This window comes from Rhinoderma darwinii, chromosome 2, assembly GCF_050947455.1.
Source record: "Rhinoderma darwinii isolate aRhiDar2 chromosome 2, aRhiDar2.hap1, whole genome shotgun sequence".
NCBI classification, from domain to species: Eukaryota; Metazoa; Chordata; class Amphibia; order Anura; family Rhinodermatidae; genus Rhinoderma; species Rhinoderma darwinii.
The window spans coordinates 241,425,849-241,438,111 of NC_134688.1; the positions used below are offsets into that span (position 1 = coordinate 241,425,849).

Here is a 12,263-nt window from a genome sequence, read left to right on the forward strand (position 1 = left end):
ACATGTTCAAATGATACATTTAACATGGGACTGTACTTCTAAAACTATGTGTATCATTTGCATGAATTGTGTGCATATGTTGATCATTTACTTTTATTAACATGCTGGTGAATTGACAAATTAGAAAAGACACTGTTGATTAACCGGAATTAACTGAACATAGTGGATACAAATCATACAAATGCATACAGTACATAGGATTTATCAAGTTTTGGCATATATTCTATCATTTTTGTGTAGAGGAAAACAAAAAAGTCCACATGAAAGACAGTACGACGTTCCTTTCTCCACTTTGCTCTTATTATCAAATTTCATGCTCTTGAGTTACATGTTTACAGTACTGTACAAACAGACCTAGGAAACATGACATAAATGAGAAAACATATTTTCTCTTGTTGACCAATATGTTAGAAAATCAAAGTCACATTTCTGCTTGAAAAAAGGAGAAATAAGGGAAAAAAATCATAGCAAATCAAATAAAAAACAGCTTAATTCAATTTAAGTCTGGGAAACCTCTGACAATATGACAGCTTCAATCAATCGCTAATAATTGAACATATCATGAATGTATACATTTCCTTTAAAAAGAACTCTGTCCAAATATTTGGAGTGGCCAAAAATGGAAGACTACTTATATTCAAAGTTCTTGATGTTATTTTTAAGATTTCAATATTTTGGAATCATTCTAGCACAGAAATGGCAGTATTCAGGCCTTGGCACTTTGGTCAATACGGTCCAACAACTGTCATGATGTATAAAAATACACTAAGAGCAATCGAAGGAGCTGGGCCAGTGTTTGCACATTTAGTACAAGTCAAGTTATGTATCTTGAGCAAAATAATATGTCATCTGTCAGCCACTTTGTTCCTGCTCTGTTGCCCGCTTTCTGTGTCCTGCCCATGGATGCGCCTCATTACCAAGGCAAACGTTGAAATAAACCTCTGATTTGATCTCTGGTTTTTCTTTCCGACTTTGGTTTGACATATTGAGACCAGTCTAAAGCTCCTATTTCCGAATCTGGCTATGTTCTGGTTTAGTTCAGAGATTTTACCTCTTTTTGCTGTTTCCTGTCTAACATTCATGTGTTTCTATCAGCTGCCAATCTGAGACTACCCTGCAAGTTGGGAATCCCTTAACAGAAAATACCACAATATCATGCTTAAAGGCTCTGTACACTTTTGAAACCAACATTTTTTTTTTTTTAATAATAAATCAATATTTTATCTGATTTTAAAACAATTTTTAGATTTATTTTTATTAAAATGTTTTTTACTTTGAGATACAGCTTCTATGTATCCTGTATACATAGAAGCTGTATAGTTCCGTCAAAGCTGATTCCGTCAGGTCAGCTGCACTGACGGCTCTGGTGAGAGCGGTTCCTGCATGTCTCTCATACGCAGGATCCAGCTAATAACGATCACATTGTGTTTCATATGCTTGGCACCAGAACTGCTTCTCAGAAGTGGACAGTGCGTAGTTACAGCACTACCATACACCTTGTAAATATCTATGACAGGGGAGAGGAATCATGAGAACTATAGTCATTTACATGGTAATCCCACCCACAGAAAGCCCTAGCAAAATGAAAACAACAGTACTGCAAAGAGCTGGGCAAAATAATGCAAATAAAAAATAACCAATTTCTTCTATTTCTGCAAATTTTGACACATGAATGATTCAGATCATCAAACTACTTTTAATATTAGACAAAGATAGCCCAAGTAAGCATAAATTGCTATTTTTAAATTATTATTTTATTTATTAAAGAAAAGATGCTGTTCAGATCTACTTGGCCCTATGTGAAATAGTAATTGCCCCCTTAGCTACAAAATAAAATAGTAAACCAAATTCAATTGATAATTGGGCTCAATTTTACTAGCTACACTCAGGCATGATTACTGCCAGACCTGTTGAACCTAAGCATCACTTAAACAGAACCTGTCTGGTAATGCGAAGAAAGTTAGAAGGTCTCAAAACGCAGCACATGTTGACATCTTCTAAAAAGATTCAAATACAAACGCGAAACAAAGTTATTGAAATCTTTCAGTCTGGAAAGAGTTACAAAGTCATTGCTAAGGGTCTGGGACTCCAGCGAACTCCAGTGAGAGCCATTCTCCACAAATGGAGAAAACTTGGAACAGCCATGAACCTTCCTAGGAGTGGCATACTAAAATTTCATCAAGAGCACATTGTCGACTCATCCAAGAGGACACAAAAGAACCCAGATGACCATCTAAAGGAGCAAAATAGAAGAAAAGAGTGATCCAGCGCTGATGATAGTTAAAAGGGAAAAACACGTCCCATATTTATTGGAGAAATCCTTAAAATCGGAAGGGAGACGCAGTCCCAAGGTAGGAGTAGTCAGGGTGTATACCCGAGCCTACGCGTTTCGAACGCGGTCTGCGTTCTTAATCATGGCAGGAAAGATTCAGCAAAAAAAAAAAACTGTGGCGATAAAATGCTCACTATACCCCTTGACAAATTCCTTAAGGGGGTGTAGTTTGCTAAATGGTGTATTTTTGGGGGTGTTTCCATTGTTTTGGCACCACAAGACTTCTTCAACCTGACATGGTGCCGAAAATATATTCTAATAAAAAGGAGGCCCCAAAATCCACAAGGTGCTCCTTTGCTTCTGAGGCCTGTGCTTCAGTCCATTACAATACTAGGGCCACATGTGGGATATTTCTAAAAACTGCAGAATCTGGGCAATAAATATTGAGTTGTGCTTCTCTGGTAAAACCTTCTGTGTTGCAGAAAAAAATGAATTTTGAAAAATGAAACATTGAACTTGTAAATTTCACCTCCACTTTAATTCCTGTGAAACGCCTAAAGGGGTAAGAAAGTTTCTAAATGCTGTTTTGAATATTTTAAAGGGTGCAGTTTTTAAAATGGGGTGATTTATAGGGGGTTTCTAATATATAAGGCCCTCAAAGCCACTTCAGAACTGAACTGGTCCATAACAAAAAACAAGGTATTTGACATTTTCTTGAAATTGTGAGAAATTGCTGCTAAAATTCTAAGAAAACGTCCTCAAAAAATTAAAGAATATTCAAAAAATAATGCCAACATAAAGTAGACATATGGGATATGTGAACTAGTAACTACAGTATTTTGTGTGGTATTACTATCTGTTTTACAAGCAGATACATTTAAATTGATAAAAATGCAAGTTTTTTTAAACTTTTCGCAAAATTTTGGTGTTTTCACAAATAAACACTAAATGTATTGACCAAATTTTACCACTAACTTAAAGTACAATGTGTCACGAGAAAACAATCTCAGAATCTCTTGGAAAAATAAAAGCATTCCAAAAAGTTATTACCATATAAAGTGACACATCAGATTTGAAAAAAATGGTCTGGTCCAGTAGGCAAAAACAGTCTGTGTCCTTAAAGGGAATGTGTCGCAAATTAAACCTTTTTTTTTTAGTGTCGTTACTTATTTCTATTATATTTTTTACGTTTTTTGCTGTATTTATTTATTTTTTTCCGTATGGTGGAAAGTATTAAAAATTAAATAATAATGTGACATGTTTTCCAATGTTGGCCACCAGGGGGAGCACTTCCCAGAATTACAGCAAGGTGAATAAGGCAAAGCAACCTAACTCACAGCTGCTGTAAATGTGGGAGGGAACCTCACCCCCCCCCCCCCCTCTCACAAGCCAGGAAAAGGTGTCTTCAAATTGCTAAGCAGTGTCCGGCAGCCATATTGGGTCTGATTCTGCAGCTGAAAGAAGTTATAGGACACACCAAAAGGCTAAGGGTATGTGCACACGATAAGTGTCTTTTACGTCTGAAAAGACAGACTGTTTTCAGGAGAAAACAGCTGCGTCGTTTCAGACGTAAAAGCTTCTCCTCGCATTTTGCGAGGCTTCTCTGACAGCCGTCAATTTTGAGCTGTGCTTCATTGAGTTCAATGAAGAACGGCTCAAATTACGTCTGAAAGAAGTGCCCTGCACTTCTTTTGACGAGGCTGTATTTTTACGCGTCGTCGTTTGACAGCTGTCAAACGACGAAGCGTAAATGACAGGTCGTCTGCACAGTACATCGGCAAACCCATTCATATGAATGGGCAGATGTTTGCCGACGTATTGGAGCCCTATTTTCAGGCGTAAAACGAGGCATAATACGCCTCGTTTACGTCTGAAAATAGGTAGTGTGAACCCAGCCTAAGTATATGTTCACACGCTCACTGATTTTCAGCCATTTTTTAATCAAACTCGCGTTTTTTAACGGCCGTTTTTGGAGCTGTTTTTCTATAAAGTCAATGAAAAACGGCTCCAAAAACGTCCCAAGAAGTGATGTGCACTTCATTTTGGTCGGGCGTCTTTTTACGTGCCGTTTTTGGAAAACTACCACGTAAAAAACGCCCTGTCGGAACAGAACGCCGTATTTCCCATTGAAACCAATTGGCAGATGCTTGTAGGCGTTCTGCTTCCGATTTTTCAGCTGAAAACATTGTGTGTGAACATACCCTTAGGGTATGTGCACACGCTTACTGCATTTACGTCAGGAGAAAACAGCTCCGTCATTTCAGACGTAATTGCTCGTACTCGCGTTTTGCGAGGCGTCAATTACGGACGTAATTTGGAGCTGTTCTTCATTGAATTCAATGAAAAACGGCTCAAATTACGTCCCAAGAAGTGTCCTGCTGTTATTTTACGCGCCGTCTTTTGACAGAGACGCGTAAAATTACAGGTCGCCGGCACAGTACGTCGGCAAACCCATTCAAATGAATGGGCAGATGTTTGCCGACGTATTGGAGCCGTCTTTTCAGGCGTAAATCGAGGCGTAAAATGCCTCGTTTACGCCTGAAAATAAGTCGTGTGAACCCAGCCTTAGAATGATGAAAGTGAAGTGAATGACTACACTCTGTGTATTTGACATGTTTTTTTTTGCACATTTTACGTGCAAAAAAACACACAAAAAAACACTTGATTACACTTGATTTTGCGTGTTTGGGGGATTTGTGTGTGTGTGGGGGGGGGGTGCTCGCCGCTGATTCTTCAAAACAGCTGATAAGCGGATATGAAGTATCAGCGGGACCCGTGCACACTCCGCTCTGCCACACACACACGGGAAAAGTCTTAAAGGGGTCGTCAAGGAAAACATGGCGCCGCACCTGTCCTCAGGTCGTGTGTGGTATTACAGCTCTGTCCTATTCACTTCAATGGAGGTGAACTGCAATACCAGACACAACCTGAGGACAGGTGCGGCGCTGTGTCTCCAATCCGGACACCCCTTCTGTCCTGAGATGACCCGACGGGGGAGGCGGGTGTCAGAGCCACCCACCACCATCACTGCAGACAGAACCACACAACTACGGCATGAGGGCAGGGCTTGTCCTGAGTGCACTGTCTCTTGTTATAGACAGATTTATAGTCACATGAACCCCGTCTGCATCAGAACCGGTAACCTAGGTCCGATCACATGACAGAGGGGGTCACCAAAAACCCTGTGCACCCTCAGCCCGTCCATCCAGCCCTTTCCTGGTTATATCTGCGTCTGGGAAAGCTGACCTACTGGAGTGTTTAGGGATGTGACTAATGAACCTCTCACACTCCAGTGGGAGGGGTAATGGTGGTCACCCAGCTTTCCCAGACCCCTGAACGGTAAATCTCTCTAGCTGTGCTGAGACTGTTTGGGGATGTGACTAATGAACGTCTCAGTCTCAGCACAACTAGAGAGATTTATCGTTCAGGGGTCTGGGAAAGCTGGGTGACCACCATTACTCCTACTGGAGTGTGTTTGGGGATGTGACTAATGAACCTCTCACACTCCAGTAGGAGGGGTAATGGTGGTCACCCAGCTTTCCCAGACCCCTGAACGGTAAATCTCTCTAGTTGTGCTGAGACTGTTTGGGAATGTGACTAATGAACCTCTCAGTCTCAGCACAACTAGAGAGATTTATCGTTCAGGGGTCTGGGAAAGCTGGGTGACCACCATTACTCCTACTGGAGTGTGTTTGGGGATGTGACTAATGAACCTCTCACACTCCAGTAGGAGGTGTAATGGTGGTCACCCAGCTTTCCCAGACCCCTGAACGGTAAATCTCTCTAGTTGTGCTGAGACTGTTTGGGAATGTGACTAATGAACCTCTCAGTCTCAGCACAATTAGAGAGATTTATCGTTCAGGGGTCTGGGAAAGCTGGGTGACCACCATTGCCCCTCCTACTGGAGTGTGTTTGGGGATGTGACTAATGAACCTCTCACACTCCAGTAGGAGGGGCAATGGTGGTCACCCAGCTTTCCCAGACCCCTGAACGGTAAATCTCTGTAGTTGTGCTGAGACTGAGAGGTTCATTAGTCACATCCCCAAACAGTCTCAGCACAACTAGAGATTTATCGTTCAGGGCTTTCCCAGTACAGTTGCACCCATGTGTCCTTCATACAAGGGGGTCCGTTAGGGGGGGGGCATCGGGGGGGGGCCGTCGGGTGGGGGGGCCCGTCGGGGGTCACGAGAGCGGGGGTCTGTGAGATAGAGAGTGGGACAGACAGAGACACACATCTTACCTGCAGTGCAGCTGGTCTTCATGATGGCGCCTGCTATCTCCCTGCAAACAGCTGCTCTGCTGTGTGACTCTGACCTGCGTCTACGTAGTACAGGGCCAGAGAGCAAAGTCAATGGAACGGCTCACGTTCATTGACTCCTATGCACTGTAGCTGCCGTATTCCATCTCTGTATGTGTCGTTAATCGACACATACAGAGATGAAAAACAAAATGGCAGCCCCCATACTGGAGTAAGGCGGGATTCACACGACCGGGTCGTTCCCGAGCCCGAGTGTCGGCCGGTAAAATCGGCCATTTTGCCCGGCCGGTTTGCATTAAGTTTTGCATCCGTGCCGGGCCGGGCAGATCCGGACAGTGACATCAGCGGCAACTCCTGAAGGGGAATTCCCATGTGTTCGGGGATTCCGCTTCAGGAGTTTCCCCTGATGTCACTGCCCAGATATGGACAGAGACATCAAGCGCTCTGTCCAGGAGCGGAATCCCTGAAAACACGGGGATTCCGCTCCTTCAAGGAGCTAAAGTGCGGCTAGCACATAGCAGAGCGGGGAGATACCTCCCCGCTCTGATATAGTGGCGTCGCTACAGTAGTAGCAGCCGCAGCAGCAGCAGCTGCAGCTGCTAGCGGCGCCATCGAAGGTGTCGCCGGGCCAGGGTGCTTTTAAAACAAGCAGGGGAAGGGAGCCAGCGCAGCGCTCCCTCCACCTGCTGTACACCCTGGCCCTGCCACACAGTGTACAGCGATGCCATTCGTCAGAATGGCATCAACTCCTCCTCCTCACATGCACTCTGCGCTGTGAGGAGGAGGAGATAGAGCGCAAGCTCCGGAAAACCCGGCCCCATAGACTTCTATGGCAGCCGGGCGGCCAGGTACCCGGGCGAAGATAGAGCAACGCCTAAGGCACTTGACGCAATGATAAGCCAGATTGCATTAAGGGGTTAACCTCCTCAGGACAATTATTTTGCGCCTTAAGGACACAGATTTATTTTCATCACTGTGTCCTAAGGTCCAAAACGTTTAAATTTTTCCTTCAACGTAACCGTATAAGGGCTTGTTTTTTTTTGCGGGCTGATCTGTATTATTTAATAGCACCATTGTGGGGTACATGTAATGTATTAAAAAAAAGCTAAAATTATTATTTTTTGGGTGGAGAAATGGAAAAAAACAGCAACGTTTTCAGGTTTCTCTTTTACGCAGTTTATCGTGCAATATAATAATACATGTCATATGTTACCTTAATTGGTTGTTATGATTACGGCTATAACAAATTTATAAAATAAAAAAAATCTGTATTTTATTACTTTTGCACAATAAACACTTTTTCTAAAAAAAATCATTTGTTTTGGTCTCTGCACATTCTGAGAGCCATTTTTTTTAACATCAATCTAGCTGTATGAAGGTTTGTTCTTTTGCAGGATGAGTTGCATTTTTCAATGGCATAGTTTTGGGGTAAATATAACTTATTGATTCACTTTTCTTTTTTTTTGGGGTGGGAAATTCAAATAAAATCATTCCATTGTTATTTTTTGCATTATAAATGTATCCGTTCACTGTGCGACATAAATAGCTCGTTCAACTTTATTCTATGGGTCAATATAATTACCATGATACCAAATAGATATAGTCTTTACCGCATTGCAAAAGCCATAACTTTTTCATTTTTATATCGATGTAGCCGTATGGGGGCTTATATTTTTCTCTGTTTCTCTTTATTCAAAAATTGAAATCCCCTGACATCGCCTAGCAACGCTCCCGTAATTACGGGTGCACACGCGTAGCCACCTGTAATTACGGGAGCCCCATAGACTTCTATGGGCCTGCCCGTGCCGTAATTACGGCCTGAAATAGGACATGTTCTATATTTTTTAACGGCCCGTACGCAAACGGGAAGGTACCCGTGGCCAATAGAAGTCTATGGGCCCGTATTTACGGCCCGTAATTACAGTCGTTTTTACGGTCGTGTGCATGGGGCCTAAGACTTTTCTCAAATTAATTTTCTTAGCAGAACATCACAATTCTATCAGTATTAATGTATGTTCACACTCAGTGTTTTCAGACGTAATTCGGGCGTTTTACGCCTCGAATTACACCTGAAAAAATGCCCCTAATACGCCTACAAACATCTGCCCATTGCTTTCAATGGGTTTTACTGTGTTCTGTTCCCACAAGCCTTAATTTTACGCGTCGCTGTCAAAATACGGCGCGTAAAAAGACGCCCGCGAAAAAGACGTGCATGTCACTTCTTGGGATGTATTTGGAGTCGTTTTTCATTGACTCCATTGAAAAACAGCTCCAATAACGGCCGAAAAATATGCTGCGAAAAACGCGAGTTGCTACAAAAACGTCTGAAAATCAGGAGCTGTTTTCGCCTGAAAACATCTCCGTATTTTCAGACTTTTTTGCTAAGCGTGTGAACATAGCCTCAGTGGTTATACGACCCGTGTGCATGCTACATACTCCCCATTGGCGACTGTGACACTTAGTTACATCACATGTCGCCATGGGGTTAATACCCAGTGGGGCTTAACACAAGCAGTCATATCTGAAACTTGCTCATGAGCTGGAAAAGGTTGGGGACCTTTGTTCTAAAGGAAAGTAAAGAAAATAAAATCACTGCAATGACTTTTGTTAGTATACGATTTTGGTCACTGCGTGTGAACATACCCTTACAGGCACACATTTTCTACTCTCATTAGCAAAGTGAAGTTAAAAACTAATGAGAATCTCTTATTCTCTGGGAGGTACAAAACTGTGAGGGGAGAAGCTGATTCTATACAGGATCTGAATGGTAAAAATGGAGCCTCGTGCTGCTCAGGATTAGAGGTGAGCGAATTAATTCGCCTGTTTTGCCATTTTATTGATTACTCATCGATAGAATACAATGAGACAAATGGTACCTCTATTTTTTCATAAAATCTTCAAAAGTGAATCTCAAATCTGGTGAATTAATTCTACATTTCCTCGTAATGGACGAGACAGCTGATAGTAAATTATTAATCTGCCAGAGAAGGAGAATATAGGCCCTGTTCACACAGAGTATTTTTGCAGGCAGAAAAAATTTACCTCAATTTGACCTGCCTGCAATTCCTTGCTGTGAAAAACAGCATGCCGCTGTTTTTACTGTGAGCGGCTAAAAGCCGCCGCGGAAAAAACGCCTTCTCCTCTCGTTGAAATCAGTGGAAAGCCGTTTCGGACGTTTATTGGCGCTGATTCTGATGCAATTTCCGCGTAAAAAAACTCTGTGTGATATGGGCCTAATAGCTTTTTGTAAAAGGTTAATCTACTAGAATTCAAGGCAGCTGCTTATAAAGGATAAATCTGAGCATCACTACATACACACAGAACTAATAGCAGTCACTGAGGAGAAAGCTGTGACAGTATTTACCTCTGCTGCTTCTTCTAGCCACCACCTGCTGCTCCATAATACACAGGAGCTTACTCTTACATTGCTACTAATAGAACATACAGAATGAAGATGGCAGCAGAGATCTTCACTGTGTATACATGTTGCACAATCACAGATTCTCCGCTCACAGAGGGCTCTTCCAGTTTAGAAGCAGGAAATCTCACAGATCAGTCAAAATCTAGTGACTCTTCTACTGCTAACTGCTGCCAACTTCAGCTGAAGTCATCTCCCTTTCTTACGCCCAGTTCACAAAGGTTTTTTTTGGTGCTGATTTTGACACTCAAACCGTGTCGGGAACAGCGCCACAAAAACCCTCAAATCTCAATCTATTGATTTCAATTAGAGGTAGAGGTGGTTTTTATCCTGGGCGGCAGTTGGCCATTCGTTGTAAAAAAGAGCGTTGTATCCTAACTTGGAGCGGTTCATGCCGTTAGTTTGTAACTATTTTTACGCAGCAAAAGATGCTTAAAAATAATCCTCAAAAGACGTGGCAAAAAAAGCATAAAGAAAAAGCTTGCATTTAAAAATCTGCCTTAAAAATTCTGAAGGATTATACCCTTAAAGGGCCGAAGCTTTTATCACTATATGAGGTTTTATATTTTGATCTCCTATTACTTTATGAGGTTTCCCAGGAAGTGATAGGCCCTGTTTAAGTGATTAAATTTTCACTTCTGAATCAGATGAGATTACAGGGTTACAACAACTGATAATACATCCATCATCTGTATGATCAGCTTGTCTGTGGTACATTTTCAACTCTTTTCTGTGCACACAAGAAAAGAAACAAATAACATACTTTTAGTATACGAACAAAAGTCATTGCATATTTTCTTTACTTTCCTTTAGAACAAAGGTCCCCATTCCTTTTCCAGCTCATGAGCCAGTTTCAGATATGACTGCTTGTGTTAAGCCCCACTGGGTATTAACCCCTTGGCGAAATGTGATGTAACTAAGTGTCACAGTGGCCAATGGGGAGTATGTAGCATGCACAAGGGTGCATGTCACTTATTTTTCGCTGCCGCATAAAAAAACGCCCAGTCAGAACAGAACGCCGTTTTTCCCATTGAAATCAATGGGCGGATGTTTGGAGGCATTCTGCTTGCAATTTTCCGGCCAATTTTCGGCAGTTTACGGCACGAAAAACGGCCAAAAATAAGCCGTGTGAACATACCCTTAGATGTGATCAATAGTGACTGTGGCATTTAAGCCTATAGAAAGAGGGTGTGTGGTCATCGCAGCCTTGGTGCCTAATAGGAGACTGTTAAATGTGCCCTACACTGCAATACATAAGTATTGCAGTGTATGGTACCAGGCATCAAATGTTCACTTATTCAAGTCCCCTAGGGGAACTTTAAAAAAATATAAAGTTTGTTTAAAAAAAAAATTAACGTAATTGGAATCACTGTGTCAATAAAAGTCCAAACTATTCTAATATAACATTATTTAACCCGCATGGTAAATGCAGTAAAAAAAAATCCAGAATTGCTGTTATTCGGTCACCTTATCTCCCCAAAAAGATTGAATAAAAAGTGATCAAAAAGTCGCATGTAGCCTAAAATGGTACCAAAACTATAGCTGGCCCTGCAAAAAAACAAGTCCTCATACAGCTCTATCGACGATTTATTATTTTTTTTAAATAGAAAAAAAAAATCGGAAAAAAAATATCAATTTGGTATCTCAGTAATCTGATTGCCCCGCAGATTAAAGTTAATGCGTAGCTTTAACCATAAAGACGGAAACCAAAAAGCAAAAGGTGAAAACACAGTTTTTTTCACATTCCACCCCACAAAGATTTTTTTTTCAGCTTCTCAGTACATGGTATGGTATATTTGGCTATGTTGACAGAAAAATAAAAAAGTTCTGGGTTTTGAAATGCAGGGAGGAAAAAAAACAAAAACTAAAAATTAGTTGAAGCGCTAAGGGGTTAAAATTGACCATGGAATTAACTGCCAGTGATATGGTTTTAACCCTAGTGCCAGCATTTAATAAGCGCAGTTGCACACGACCGACGTTGGGCCGTGAAATACAGTCTGAGTGTCAGCTGGATTTCCCGGCCCGACCACGGTACAGGTGAACGGGACTCCTGGCATCAGACATTTTATGTTGATAGGAGTCCCTGCCTTCCCGCATAACTGCTGTTCCATACTGTATAATTTTGTTCAGTATGAAACAATAGTTCTGTGAGGAGGCAGAGACTCCTAGCGTCATAAATGTCTATGGCAGGAGTTCCGTTCACCTGTACCGCGGTCAGGCCGGGAAATCCGGCCGACAAACGGACCGTTTTTCACGGCCCGAACTCGGTCGTTGAAATAGTATGACATCCTTGGTGCTACTAATGCACAATAGCA

At 41.9% G+C, this 12,263-nt stretch overlaps 1 protein-coding gene across 5 annotated transcripts in view; it reads right to left on the reverse strand.

The window, feature by feature from the left end:
* Positions 1-12,263, reverse strand: part of BCAS3 (BCAS3 microtubule associated cell migration factor) — a 1,147,652-nt gene that overhangs the window by 962,086 nt on the left and 173,303 nt on the right. The window lies entirely within an intron of this gene.